The 14479-nt window shown below is 36.8% G+C and overlaps 1 protein-coding gene across 4 annotated transcripts in view; it reads left to right on the top strand.

The window, feature by feature from the left end:
* Nucleotides 1–14479, top strand: part of SPOCK3 (SPARC (osteonectin), cwcv and kazal like domains proteoglycan 3) — a 209056-nt gene that overhangs the window by 102806 nt on the left and 91771 nt on the right. The window lies entirely within an intron of this gene.

Here is a 14479-nt window from a genome sequence, read left to right as displayed (position 1 = left end):
TGTATGAGCAGAGTAGGAGTTTATTTTAGAAGTAATTATGTATGCATGATTTGATTAGAATGTTTATTATTTTAGTGTTTTGATAGGCTGTTAAAGTAGAGGGTGTCCATATTTAAGTATCTGATGCTGCTAATGCAAATGCATTTAAGGAAATACTTACTATGCCAGTAACAAATGAATTTAACAATTATGATAATGTCCTGCTGATGTATATTAATTTGCCTTCATCACTTCTAATACAAAGCTAGAGGACACAAAACTGACTATCAAAGTGTGAGTAATGGCCTGTTACAGTGTAAGTTGGTTGAGTTTTTTTTCCTTCTTTTTTCTCTTCTTCTAGGCATTACAATTTTCTTTGCATTTTGGACAGGTTAAATGTAAGGAACCTGTGTATGATGAAGTTATTCCAGAATCCAAATGTTGATGACTTTTTATTGTTACCTTTTTATTGAGAGAACAGTTCCAGATGCTCTGTTTATATTGGTCTTAGATTTGCAGAATCTTAGTGTACTTCTGTGGCTTTATCTGGGGCAGACAGTGAATATGTAGGGCCTGAACCATACATGTCATGAGATTGTTTTTTGCTGAGGAGATGGAGTCAAGCTGCATTTTTAATTTGGGATTGTTACTTTTTTTTTGCACTTCATTGTGGTTAGCAGCGTAATAGGAAGGATAAACTTCAATAACCGGATTGGAATAAGTATGTGTTAAAGTGCTTTGCTCAGTAGGGGCAGAAAAGAGCTAAGGAAAATAAGAGACATTCTTGTCTGATCTAAGAGGATCATTTCAAGCTTTTTAGAAAGTCAGTGCAATTTTACGAATGATACAGAAATGTTCTTCCGAGTGTCTAGTTATGTTGAATACACTCATTTGTAGCTTTTCAAACAAGCAAGATAGTACATAGTGAAAGGAAAAGTTTAAACTATTATTCATCTGCAGCTGCAGTTAATTAACAAAAAAGGTCTACATTATTTGTAGAGCTAAACTCTATATATCAAACCATCTCAGACATTTTGGTTTGATAAAGTACTATATAAGGTGCAAGAATTATTACACAAAGCTAGGTAAACTAATTTCAACTGCATGTCAACTGTCAGGGGAATATGTCAGTATCAATTGTAAAAAGACAATACAATTTTTTGAAACTTTGAGAGGTATTACACGCTTTATTAAAAACAGTGAAAAAATGACATCTCCAAGTTAAATATACATGCAGTAGTTAAGGACTAAAAACTACAAACTTTTTTAGACTAGAATAAGTTGCATACAGTGGTTGAATTGAAAAATGTATTGAATTCTATCTTCATATCTGTTTTATTTCTCCCACAGTCCCTAACACTTTTTCAGAATGGTTTTAGAACATTTTAAGAGGCAAAGCTTGTCTGAATGTAACAAAATCTCATAATGGAAAACCTTGGACTGATAACAGCTTGGTGATTGTAAGAAGCACTGAAAGTCTAGTCTTGTAAACTAGATGAAGCAATTCTCTACCTGCCTGTCCTGAGCCAGGACAGAGGTTTCCCAGGTTTGTTTCTCCCTGTTCCCCCAGATTACCAGGTTCAAGGAGAAAGAACTGCTTTGGGCTTTCTTTCTAAAGAGGTTTTCTTCATGCAGTCGCTGACCTTTCTGTAGTACAGTGGAATGAGAGTATGAATAGTGTATTTGCAAGCAGTTAAGTCTGCTGGTCTCATTACCATTAGTAATTTCTTTAGCCCAAGATTTTGTCCCTTCACTGATACCTGGAATTTGCATATTGATTTTCAACAGAGCCATTTGTTTTTTAGAGTTCCCAAAGGAATAGTTCACTCATGTAGAAGTCTTGGTAAAAAGTAGATGAGAAAGGTTGTATTATCAGCTGTCAGGTTATATTTACCTGTATCCATTTCTAATATATCAGCTGTGCGTATTCAATCTATTGGGAATAAATCTTTACAAAATTTCATCCCAGTAATTTCTGCTTTCTGTTTCATCTGTGTGCATGTGCATATGGTGTTGTTCAAAGATGGAATAATTTGAATGATTTTTGCTGTTTGTTTGTTTTTTAAGAGACAGTTGGGAATGTTTTTTTGAAAAATAGTTGAGAACTTTTTTTGTGGATTACTGGGTACTCTTCATAAAGAACTTGGCCATATAATTCCTTTTTACATATTTATTGTATAGATCCATAGATGTTCCAGAGATTATTTTCAAGAGTCTTGAACAGGAAGTGCAGTTTTAAGCATGTGAACTGATACAGTGGCAAAGACTATATCCTCAAGAGACAGTCAGGGAAGAGGAAACTATGAATACCTCCAAGATAAAGAAAATTTTTATGGGCATCTTTGGGCTACCCTAGGGAAAGAAGTATGACATACAGTAAAAGCTGAATAGATTATTTTGTAGTGCCATCAAGTTGAAATTCTCAGATTTACAGTTAAATAATCTGCTATTAGAACCAGCATTATTAGTAACTTTCTGAATATAAATTCTGTGACTCTTTGAGGTAGTAGCATAGACAGAGGTTGCTAATCAGTGAAGGCTGATAATTGTATCAAATGGAGTAATCACATTAGTAATTTCTTTTGTTGTTTTGTTAAAAATTGACTTGCATAAAAAGCTACTTAGGCATGGACATTCTGTTATTCAGTCCATGCTGTCCCCAAGTGTTATCTATCTTATCTATACAGTACAATTTCCAAACAATTGTAGTCCTGTTTGGATTACTGAGGGTACTTCATCACCACACAGTGAACTGTGTGGTCGATGGATATTCCAGCCAACTGCATGAGTGTTGGTGGCATGATATCACATGGTCCCAGTGGGATTAATTAGCATGACAGTACACTCTACTGTTGTGATGATGCTACCTGTAATTTCAGAAGGGCTGAGGGAGCTGGGTCTCTTTAGTTTGGAGAAAAGGAGACTGAGGGGTGACCTCATCAATGTTTACAAATACGTAAAGGGTGAGTGTCAAGAAGATGGAGTTAAGCTTTTTTCAGTGATGACCAGTGATAGGACAAGGAGTAATAGATACAAATTGGAGCATAGGAGGTTTAAGGTCAATATCAGAAAAAAATTTTTTACTGTGAGAGTGACAGAGCACTGGAACAGGCTGCCCAGAGAGGTTGTGGAGTCTCCTTCTCTGGAGACATTCAAAACCCGCCTGGAGGCCTTCCTGTGTGATGTACACTAGGTGACCCTGCTCTGGCGGGAGGGTTGGGCTAGATGATCTTTCGAGGTCCCTTCCAACCCCTATGATTCTATGATTCTATATTAGCTTAGAGATCTCAGCACTATGATCTTGCTGCAGTGTGCTTGCCTTTACATCATTTCAAAACCAGCTACTGCATCTCACTGTCCTATTCATGGTGTTGTGGGTCAGGCAAGTCTATGGTTTTGATGTTTCTTCAGTTTCCATGGCAGCAAAGATAATTGCTTTTTACTCAGTCTTGAGGTAGTGCACACAAGGCGCATTTTCTTTTCTGTGAGACTGCCAAGATGGCAAGTCCTAGCACACTTCTGCAGTGCCACAGCATCCTGATGCAAGAGATTCCTTTCCATACTCTTCTGGAAAGACTAAACAGTATTTGACAAAAAAGGTGAAATATGTGTTGTAGATCATTGATCATGAGAATAGTTTGGAGTACCAGAGCTTTGGAAAGTATGGGGACGTGGTTAGAGGTGCTAAATTTTGGTTGGTAGCAGGTGCATTTGCATCTCCATGTGCTATGCTCTTAGCTGTGTCCTATGAAAGAAAGAGAAAGTACTTTATGAAGGAAAAACATGCAGTATAGATACAAATGTTACTTATCCATGTACTTCAATGTGGATTGCTGTGGGAAGGGAGGAGCTGCCTGCACTAAAATACATGATAAAGAAGTAATAAAAAATCTGGGATAAAATTGAATTTTTCATTGATTCTTTGAAACTCCAGAGACTGATATTAACCTTTCCTTTTGCATTAATGGTGTTTTACCATCCCTTTGTGCTTTCCAGTTTAAGTCATAGGCTTTGTGGGGAAAAAAGCCCTGCAAAGTAGGTGTACATGCAATAAGGAAATGCTTTGGAATATACCTCATGTAGTGACAAATACAACTTGCTGGTTTTATTTCACTTATTAGGCATAGAAAATCTCTAGGGCATTGGTTAAGGGGGTAGGACTCGATGATCTTTCGAGGTCCCTGCCAACCCCTAGGATTCTGTGAAATTAAGGGATCATTGCTTTTGAAGTGTATAATTTTGTATACTATTTATTTTATTTCTCTTTGCAGGTTATGCCTTACAATCATAGTCCCATTGTTGTCTTGTTTTTATACACTTGTTTTTTTTCTTCTATATGGTAGCAGCCTCTACTTACGTAATTTTAGTAATGTAGGGAAAGCGTTTGTAGAGGAACAGAATTGCCTTGTCATAGAGATGCACAGCTTTTTTGGATCTTCTTTATAAGTAACTTATGCCTAATAAATATTAACCAAGCAATAGATTCTGATGATTGTAGCATTTCTAAGAAAAATAATGTGTTTTGTAAAGTAAGGGTTGACATAGAAGAGGTGACTTAGTCATGGTAAAGCATTCCAGTTACAGATCATCATTTACCTGGAATTCATTAGTCATGGATAGAGAGTCATAGCAAGCAAGCATTTAATTGATTAAAACAATTTTTTATTAGAGCTCCACAAGATAGGTTCCACTGGAGTGCAGACTAGACCTCTATAAAATGTGAGGTTAGGCACGAGGTGAACAGTATAGAGAGCCGAATGATACAGAATTCACTGTTTTAAGAATTAAGGAAAGAGTGGTCGGTACTATCTGAGTAAAAAGTTTCCTCTGCTGTTTCTTAAGTGTTCTATGGTTTAGTAAGAATTGTTCTCTGCCCCTAAGCTTGGGTGGAGTAGGACCTGAATTTAGGAATTTAAAAAAAATTCTAATACTTCTGCCTGTGGGCACAGTCTTCAAGTTACCACAATTTCACTATTAAAGCATTTAAGAGCATCACTTTATTATGGACTGACAGAAGCTGGTAGTGGTAAAAATCTTATATCACTTAATCTAATTCTCATCACTTAATCTAAGGTAGGGTAGTTGGATAGTTTGATAGATTTTGTGCTAGCATTTACTCTTACAACAACTTCCTTAAGGCTTTTGAGTTAAATGAAATTTCCAAGTGCTGATTTATTTCAAATCATTGTCATCTAGTCCATTATCTTGTCTTGGACACCTGCCCACTTACAGTGTTTTTGAAGAATGTGAAAAACCAGTCTAAATACTCTTTTTATAATAGTTAAATTATCAGTTCTTTCCTGAGTGTGTTTGCCTTAGTATTATAATATGAGGAAAATGTTCCAACTCAGCTTTGAAGTGATGAATGCTGGTCCCTGAAGCATGGGATGGGTGAACCTTTCCTGTTATATATGATATAGCAAAAGCCCAGCATTACTTTCAAGTGCTGCGGAACTGTAACACCGATTCCACTGTGAAAGTAAACTGAAACCTTTTCTTTTTTCCATGCTGTGGTAGTGCAAGATTGAGCTTATGTCCCCAGACATTAAAAATGGCCAATTCCATGTACATGAGAGATCCATTTGATAAGAAAAATGCACACACATATGTACGTGCACTCGTGTAGATATGTGCACATGATTCTATGATTCTATTATAAATAAATATGTACACATGTATATGCATTTTTTCTGTTCATATTGAATGGACACATGTATTGCAGATTCCTGAAGTATCATACTTTGAAGTTTGAGCTGGTTTACTATCACTCATTCTACAATAAGAAAGAGTATTTTCAGTTTAGACTTGCTAACACTGATTTTGATTAAAAAAAACAACACAACACAACAAAAAACAAAAGCTGTAATCACAAGACTGTAGTTGTATCAAGTAGTCCAGACAGTTTTGAGACTGTTAGACCTGATACGGAAGATGCTCTATTTGATTAAAAAAAAAAGGAAAACAAATAGAGAAGAAAGAATGGAATAGCTGTGTGGCTCTTCTCTGTATCTTTAGGTGCTGCAGCATTTTATTATGGGTTAAAAAAAAAAAAAAAGACTTCTAAAAAGCTGAAACAAAACAAAGGATTTGCTTTGGGCAGATTGTGTGAAAGTTGCAAACACCACTATTTAGGATGTCATCATTTCACATTATAATGCTGCTAAAGAAGGCCAGCTGGTGCAGTTAAGTCCCTTATTGGAAATTTTAGTCTGATTCATTACTGTGATTTGTAGTTGTACACAGAAACACTTAATCATTCTTATGCTCCAAGCTCCATTGAATCTACTGAAGGCTTTCTGGTTCTTTGCATAATTTGTGCTGCCAGTCTGCCAGCTTGGCAGTGTTTCAAGCTTGTTGCATTATCTGTGTTTGTTTGCACAGGAAGTGATGCTGCACGTAGGCTGAATTTACAGGAATTCTTTTGTAATAGGCTAATGAGCAGCACTACTTTGTTCACAATACTAACATTATATAGCTTTGATTAGTCCAATTATTGTGTAACTGTGCCATTGTCATCATACTCACACTCAACAAAGTACTGAATAGGAAATTTGCTTAGCCACAGCTTAATTGAACTTGTCAAGAAAACAATTTGGACTTTTATGTGCTTAAAAGAGAGGTGAAAATGTGAATGGTTTGGAGATTTTTGTACGCTGTTAAAGGAAAAAAAAAAGCAAAGCTTTTTTACCGGCAGTTTCATTGCACTGGGAAGGAAAAAAGGTGACTATGCATAGGTTTTGCATAGGTTGGGATGGCCTGTTCTTTCTGTGCGTGTGTTCCTTCCATTAATTTTAGTGTGAATTATGGATACACAGCTAGCCGAAGACAGGATCCTCTAATGGAATTCATTTTCCCTCTGTAAGTACTTTCTGCTAGCACTAAAAGGAGATACATACATAGACTGCAAGAATGTATATCGCAGTACCAATGTTGTGTCCGTATCAGCCTTACTATTTATTAAGTTTGTAATCAGCCACACAGTATTTCTACTTTTCGCAGCCAGACTTCAAAACCCCAAAATTGCTGTCCTCAAAAAAAAAAAAAGCTGATTCCCAACCTGTGTCTGTAGAAATCTAAACTAGAATATTTTTTTGTTTGTTTAATATGTTTGGGTTTTATTTTCTTGGTATGTAATGTAAGTTTTGTAAGAGATCAAAGATTTGAAATAATGGAGACCTAATAGATGGTGGCAGAGCAACTGATGTCATCTACCTGGGTTTGTGCAAGGTGTTTGACACTGTCCCACGTGACATCCTAGTCTCCAAACTGACAAGGCGTGGATTTGACAGATGGACCACTTGGTGAATAAAAAATTGACTGGATGGCCACACCCAGAGAGTTGTGATCAATGGCTCAGTGTCTAAATGGAGGCAGGTGAAGAGTGGTATTGGGACCAGTGCTGTTTAACATCTTTGTTGGAGACATGGACAGTGAGATTGAGTGTATGCTCAGCAGATTTGCTGATGATATCAAGCTGTGTGGTGTGGTTGAAACCCTAAAGGGAAGGGACACCATCCAGAGGGACCTTGACAGGCTGTGTTCAGTTCTGGGCCTCTCACTACAAGTAGGACATTGAGGTGCTGGAGCGTGTCTCGAAGAGAGCTACCAGCTGGTGAGGGGTCTAGAGAGCAAGTCGTAGGAGGAAGGGCTGAAGGAACAGCGGTTCTTTAGTCTGAAGAAAAGGAGGCTGAGGGGGACCTCATCACCCTCTACAACAACCTGAAAGGAGATTGTAGGGAGGTGGTTGTTGGCCTCTTCTCCCAAGTAAATAACTGTAGGACCAGAGGAAACAGCCTGAAGTTGCAGCAGGGGAGGTTTAGATTGGATATTAGGAAGAATTCCTATACTGAAAGAGTGGTCAGGCAATGAAACAGGCTGCCCAAGGGAGATGGTTGAGTCACCATTCTTGGAGGTATTCAAGAAACATGTAGATGTGGCACTTGAGGGTATGCTTTAGTGGTTGAGGTTGTGGGGTTTGGGTTTTTTTTTTGGTGGAGTGTGTGTAGTTGGTTGTGTGTGTTTGGGGTTTTTTTTGTTGCTGGTTGGACTCTGATCTCAGAGGTCGTTTCCAACCATGACGATTGTGTGATTGTTTGGTTTTTTTAGTGCTTTAAAAATGAGCTGTCAGTATCAGTTTTCAGTGTACTTTGTCAAAATACATTATCAATTGTAAAATAGCTCATGCAGTCGTTTGTAATCAATTACTATGCAATTTGGAATTTGTGAGTTGGGTGGGTGGGTTAGTTTTCTCTTTCAGTGTTACTGAAATACACTGGGTAATGGAACAGAATAAAACTTCAGGATGCTTATATGTGAGTTCTTTTACAGGTCTTAATTTTTTTGTGTGGACCTGGTTCTGATTGTAATTAGGTGCTTTTATTACTAGGTAGCATCAATTCTAATGTGTTTTATTTTGTGTGAAGGTCTTGCTTCCCAAGTTGTGTTTATAGGCTCAAAATACATCTTTTGTTTTGCTTATGTACCAACGGTGAGAAAACTGGTAAGTTTGTCTGTAAGACAATATGTTTAAGGTTTCCAGTGGTGAAAAATGCATTAGTTATAGCAGCTGGAGATGTTTGTCATCACACACTGAAGTAAATGCATGAATTGGTACTTTACTGTAAAATGTATTGCTGCTCTTGCAAATCAAATAGCATACTTATGATATTAAAGGCATGTCAGGACTCACTAAATGTTTGTGTTTTTTAAATGGTCAGTTATACAAGGGGTTTTTTGTGTCTAGCAGTATTTTACATTTGTCTTTCATTTATAACCAAACACCAAAACCCTTTCCATGTGTCCAAATTGTTAAAAGTAAGTTCACTTTATAGCATACTGCAGTCTGCTACAAAGAGAATAGCAATATTTTACTTACAGGTGTGGCTTCTTCCACAGACTGCCGTGTATTGCCTAAAAATATATATCTATTTTTTGGCATTTCATGGTTTAACCTAAATATTAGAACACTTTAAATACACGTTTAACACATTAGAACACATTAAATACACATTAGAACACATTAAATACATCCCCTAAAACCCTTATGCAACTTGTATTATTATCATTAGTGGTAGTGATAATAATAATATGAATAAGTTCTTACAATTGCAGTACTGTGAATGAAGGCTGGATTTAAAGCCTTGGATCAAACTATTTAAAGCTATAGTCTTAGAGAATATATAGTAATCAACAGTTGATTTTTTTTACTGTGGTTTAAGTTGATTTAATTCTTCATGTTTTTCAAACATGACTGTGCATGATGGCACCATTTATCTATTCTGCTCTTCTTTCTTAGAGAGTTTTGCATCTGTAAACATTTTAAATAGTTAACTTTATTGTAATTCAGGGGTTACTGCATCTCTTGATCAGCTGAAGACCTGGGCACATAAATATTTCTAAAAATATGTTCCTGTCTTGAAGAATGAATTCCCCTTCACCTTTGCCTTCACCACTTGCACATTAATTTCCAATGAATGTTCATAGTACCGTGATTTGCATACTTGTGAAAGTTAATTTGAAGCGTTGATCCCTAAATTCAACACTAGTCGTGTTCTAGGTTTTTGCTGTTGCGCCTCCTTTTTAAAGAAAACCCCAAATATCATTTCCTCTCCAACCCCAAATTCACTGCAGCAAGAAAGAGGCAAGTAAGAGGATTAAGAATCTGAGAGATTCAAGCAGTAACATAAGACTGCAGGAAGCAGACACCCTGAGAATATGGATGGTTGCTTTTTGTCTTCGGGACATGCTGTTGGAGTCTATAAAAGGTAGGAATGCATGGCTGAGATTATCTGGATCAGAATTAAATCCTTTGCTCTTAGATACTGTAAAACATATTTGCATATTATGAAGTAGGATGTGAGGGTTTGCTGTCCTCTTATTGTTTATTATAGCCCAAGCCAGGAGACGCATGTATTTTTTGACTTTTCTACCCATAAAATTATCTTTCATAGGCAGCGAACAATAGCAACACTTGTAGGGTGACTTCAGCCCTGTATCTCACATATTTGAGACTTTTGAGTAACTGAATTTCCTTTCATATTCTAGAAGTACATTGACATCATATAACTATTTACTTCAAAATAAAAGTGCTGGAGTATTTTTACCTACACTGCAAGACTTTTGTTATACTCTAATTCATCCCTTCTATCTTCAAATTGTAAAACAGGTAATTTATGTCAGAATTAATATTGTCTCTATGTTCTGCTGAGAAGGAAGCACAAAGTACCATTATGAAGAGCTCAGAAAAGGTATGCATATGCAGTAGTTAGAAAAGCAAAAAACATGTTTGAGATTTATGGTAAAGGGAACAGTCTATAAATCTTAAGGAATAGTTTTATGAGTGAAGTCTCACAATTTATTTGTGTTAATAGCCCTATTATCTCTGGCCACCTTGATAAATGACACATAGCAGAAATAGAAACAGTGCAGATCTGTAAAAGATATGATTTAAGACCAAGAGAGACTTCTGGATGAAAAATGGGCACTTAAATTAAAGCTAACTTAGTAAGAAAGACAATATTAGGATTTTATTTCTGGAATTGTTGCTCAGTTAGTTTCATTTAACCTCTCATAATGAAGAAACAGGAAGAATACATGAGGTAGAAGACTAAAAACACATTTCAGAAACCAATGTAAACGTGGCATGACAGTACCACCACAGAGCTCTTGGCCAGCATTATGGTTAAAAGAAATGTTTAGAAATGTGTGTGGTGAACTTGAACAGTCCTGTAAGCTAGCATACAGGTAAGAACCTAATTTTTCTGAGATACGACAAATGTGTTCTTGGTAATAGAGCTATAAGTCTTGTCTGTCGTTACTTTCCTGTTAAGTTTTTAGTACGGCTGCTGTCTAAAAGGAAGTGCTGTACTTGATCATTAGACTGGACACTAGTCCAATTAGATACAACAATTTACTTTCTTATGAAAGCTATTCTGATGCCAAAAGATACAGTTATGTATATATGCTTTAACTGATACAGACTGTGATAAAAATAAAAATTGAGCTAAGCTATAAACTTGAACTACAAAGGGAAAAAATACCACTGGAAAAATAGCATTGTCTGCTCTCAAGATTTTTAAAAGCTAAAAAAAATCTTGTCTGTGTGCAAACAGATGCTTCCCCAAGCAAACTGAAATGGTCTTTGTGCCCCACTGTGGGGGCAGAAAATACCCATTTCCTTTTTTGTCATCTGTCATCAGATCACTTTTTTCCTTCCCCTGTGTAACCACAGACTTTTTGTCTCTCTTCCTAAGTTGCAATTTTGAGACTTTAAAGCTGGATTTGTGGTTGATCTTTTAAAGCAAAGTATTTGGAAACATGTTCAACTCTGAGGCTGAGTGGTGAATTCGTTGTTTCGCAGAGTCATCACTTTGAAGATGGAATTAGGCAGCTAAATTAGGGTAAGTGTTGTGTTTTGGTATGCACAATGCCAGGAGTGTCCAGCTGGGGCACCAGGAAGGACCCCAGTAGTATGGAGTCCTTCTAAGATCACCTGAGCAGAGCAAAAGCTGAGGCTTGAAGAATCTCATTTTTCAGTTTTTCTACACAGTTTGAAGTAATTTTTGTAATATTTCAGCATTTTTCTGCACGATGCAGAATGAAGTCGAAGTTTAAACAAAACCATGAAAGCTCAATCACAATTATCTTGTTGTTGCCATCATATAAATATTTATTGTTGTGTTTTACTTTTTATATCATGTTTTTGTTTCTTAGGGATTTGATCCCTTGGCAGTTTTCCTGTAGTTTCTTCATTGGTTTCTTCTCTCTTCAAATAACTGTTCTCCACTTTGCTCTTTCACAGTACATTCATGCAGACATGCCTGCAAACCTGAAATAAGCCCTGATAAGAGATACTTTATAGGGGCTTGAATGGAGAAGGGATAGATTATGTATTATCTCGTAGGTACCATTTTATGGAACCTACATTAGAGTACTTAAGGAAGAAAAAGAAAAAAGGAAGGAAAAAGCTGGACTTTAGGTTACTTACATATATTAATAGAAAAAAGAAAAATTAGGAACCTTATGGACTTTCTTCATGACAAACAAGTTAGTTATAGCTTTTTGGCTACCAAGTTATTTTGTGGAATCAAGTTGAGTGTTTTTTAAGACATAATGGGTAATATAGTGCTGACACACAAAACTTCTATCACGCTAGACTAAATAACATGAAATGTTATAACAGTAAAACTTTTTGCCATCTTATTGACAAATTGTTTATTTTTCATATCTTGACACAGATTTCCTCATGGACATCTCTGGTTTATGTTTCGTTTTAATCTTTAAAATTATCTGTATTATTCATATGTGTGAATTAGCAGCCAAGAAAACATCATGCTTTTTTTCTATTTTATTGCCTCAAGCAACAGCACAAATAATACTTTGTTTTAAAAATAGATGCTAATGAAAACATCAAGGTTTTGTTTTAAACTGTTTTGTTTTTTTCCAATACAGCAATATTCCTGCCTATCTCTGTAGGTTTAATATACCTATGACAAAAGCAGGCTAATAAGTTAAAGCAACTATGAATTAATTTAAACTTGAACTTTTTCAAGCTGTAAAATTCCACACCTACAGTATATAAAGGATGCTAAATTGTTTCTTAACTATGGAGTGAACATTTTTTCCCTTAGTATGAGCCTCATTGTTTACAGTCCTTGGATTTGATCAGAAGGGAAGAAGAGTATTCAAAACTAAAACTACCTTAATTTTGTGAGGCACGTATACACACGCATACATAATTGTCTTTAAAACTCATGAGCTGTAAAGCAGTGTTGTTTGCAGCTTACAGAGGCTCTTCTAACACCTGATTGGCAACATAATCTAAAAACATCACAGTCTTTGTCGCTAGTGAGTTAACATAATCACAACAGCAAAACCAATTCAAGTTAATACTGCTTCATTTTAATTTCATTACTGTGTAGAGATTACTTGTAATCCTGAGCACCATGGCATAAGTCAGTTTTCTGTCCAAGTGTGTGCTATGCCTTAGAATCTATAACTACACGTATGATGTTGTGAAATATCATGAAGTTATGGACAAGGACCTGGGGTTACTAGTGGATCAAAAACTGGACATGTGCCACCAATGTGTGGTTGCAGCCCAGAAGGCCAACTCCATCCTGGGCTGTATGAAAAGAAGTGTGGCCAGCAGATTGAGAGAGGTGATTCTGCCCCTCCGCTCTGCCCTATTGAGACCTCGCCTAGAATACTGCGTCCAGCTCTGGTGCCCCCAGCAAAAGAAAGATGTGGACCTGTTGGAATGTGTCCAGAGAAGAGCCATGAAAATGATCTGAGAGCTGGAGCACCTCTCTTTTAAGGACAGGCTGAGAGAGTTGGGGTTGTTCAGACTGAAGAGAAGCCTACGAGGGGAAATCATAGTGGCCTTCCAGTACCTGAAGGGGGCCTACAGGAAAGCTGGGGAGGGAATTTTTACTGGGGCTTGCAGTGAGAGGATGAGGGGTAATGGTTTTAAACTGAAAGAAGAGAGATTTAGGTTAGAGATCAGGGGAAAATTATTCAGTGTAAGGGTGGTGAGGCACTGTAGCAGGCTGCCCAGGGATGTTGTGGGGGCTCCATTCCTGGAGGTGTTCAAGGGCAGCTTGGATGGGGCTCTGAGCAGCATGTTCTAGTGGGAGGTGTCTCTGCCCATGCAGGGGAGTTGGAACTCGATGATCTTCAAGGTCCCTTCCAACTCCAAACATTCTGTGATTCTATATGGATGATTTGAAATTATTTGAAGAAGATAATGTGTTTTTGCTGTAGATTAAAGGGGAAATAATACTAGAATTACTAAGACAGCTGGTCCATTTCAAGTCTTATCAGCACCAGGCAGTAGATAGTAAATACAGAGGCTTCGTTCTCTTTGTTAAATGCTTCTCTTTTTTAGCAGAATTATTCTTGATTTAGACTAGTAGGAGTCCAGTTCAAAGTTGTTTACATAAAACAGGTGTTCTGGGTAGGTAGAAGTGTATGACACAGTTGCTGTAATATAGCAGATTATTTTAAAAATAAATAAATTACTGTTTAAGCAAAACAGATGTGATACTTCTGGAGGTGGAGAGGACAATAAATTAAAACTGGCAGGTGTAAGAAGTTGAGCTGTCAGGTGGTGGGAGCAGCATTAGCCACAAAGAACAACACACTGATGAATGGAGTTAAATACTGCAGAATGAAAGGCAATGCTGTAAAGCTGTGATGCAAAGCAAAGAACATTTATTAAAGTGAATGGCTGCAAGGTTGTGTGCCATAAAGGGACTCTGAAAGAACTCTGATTCAGTTATGCAATTAAGGGATACTCAGATCCCTGAACATGGGTACTTTGGGAGTATTCTTTGTAACAGTGTCTCATTACTCCTCACAAGCATAATGAAGAGCTTGGAATTGGGAAATAAAATCTGAAGAACCAGGTACTACTTATGCCTCTCCTTAAATTTTACAATTTTGACTCAAAATCTTTCTATTTCGCCTATCCATAAGAAAACAAGGTACTAATCTTGTACTC

This window comes from Apus apus, chromosome 4, assembly GCF_020740795.1.
Source record: "Apus apus isolate bApuApu2 chromosome 4, bApuApu2.pri.cur, whole genome shotgun sequence".
Taxonomy (NCBI): Eukaryota; Metazoa; Chordata; class Aves; order Apodiformes; family Apodidae; genus Apus; species Apus apus.
Note: the sequence above shows the minus strand (reverse complement) of the source record. Positions and strands in the feature narration are given on the sequence as shown.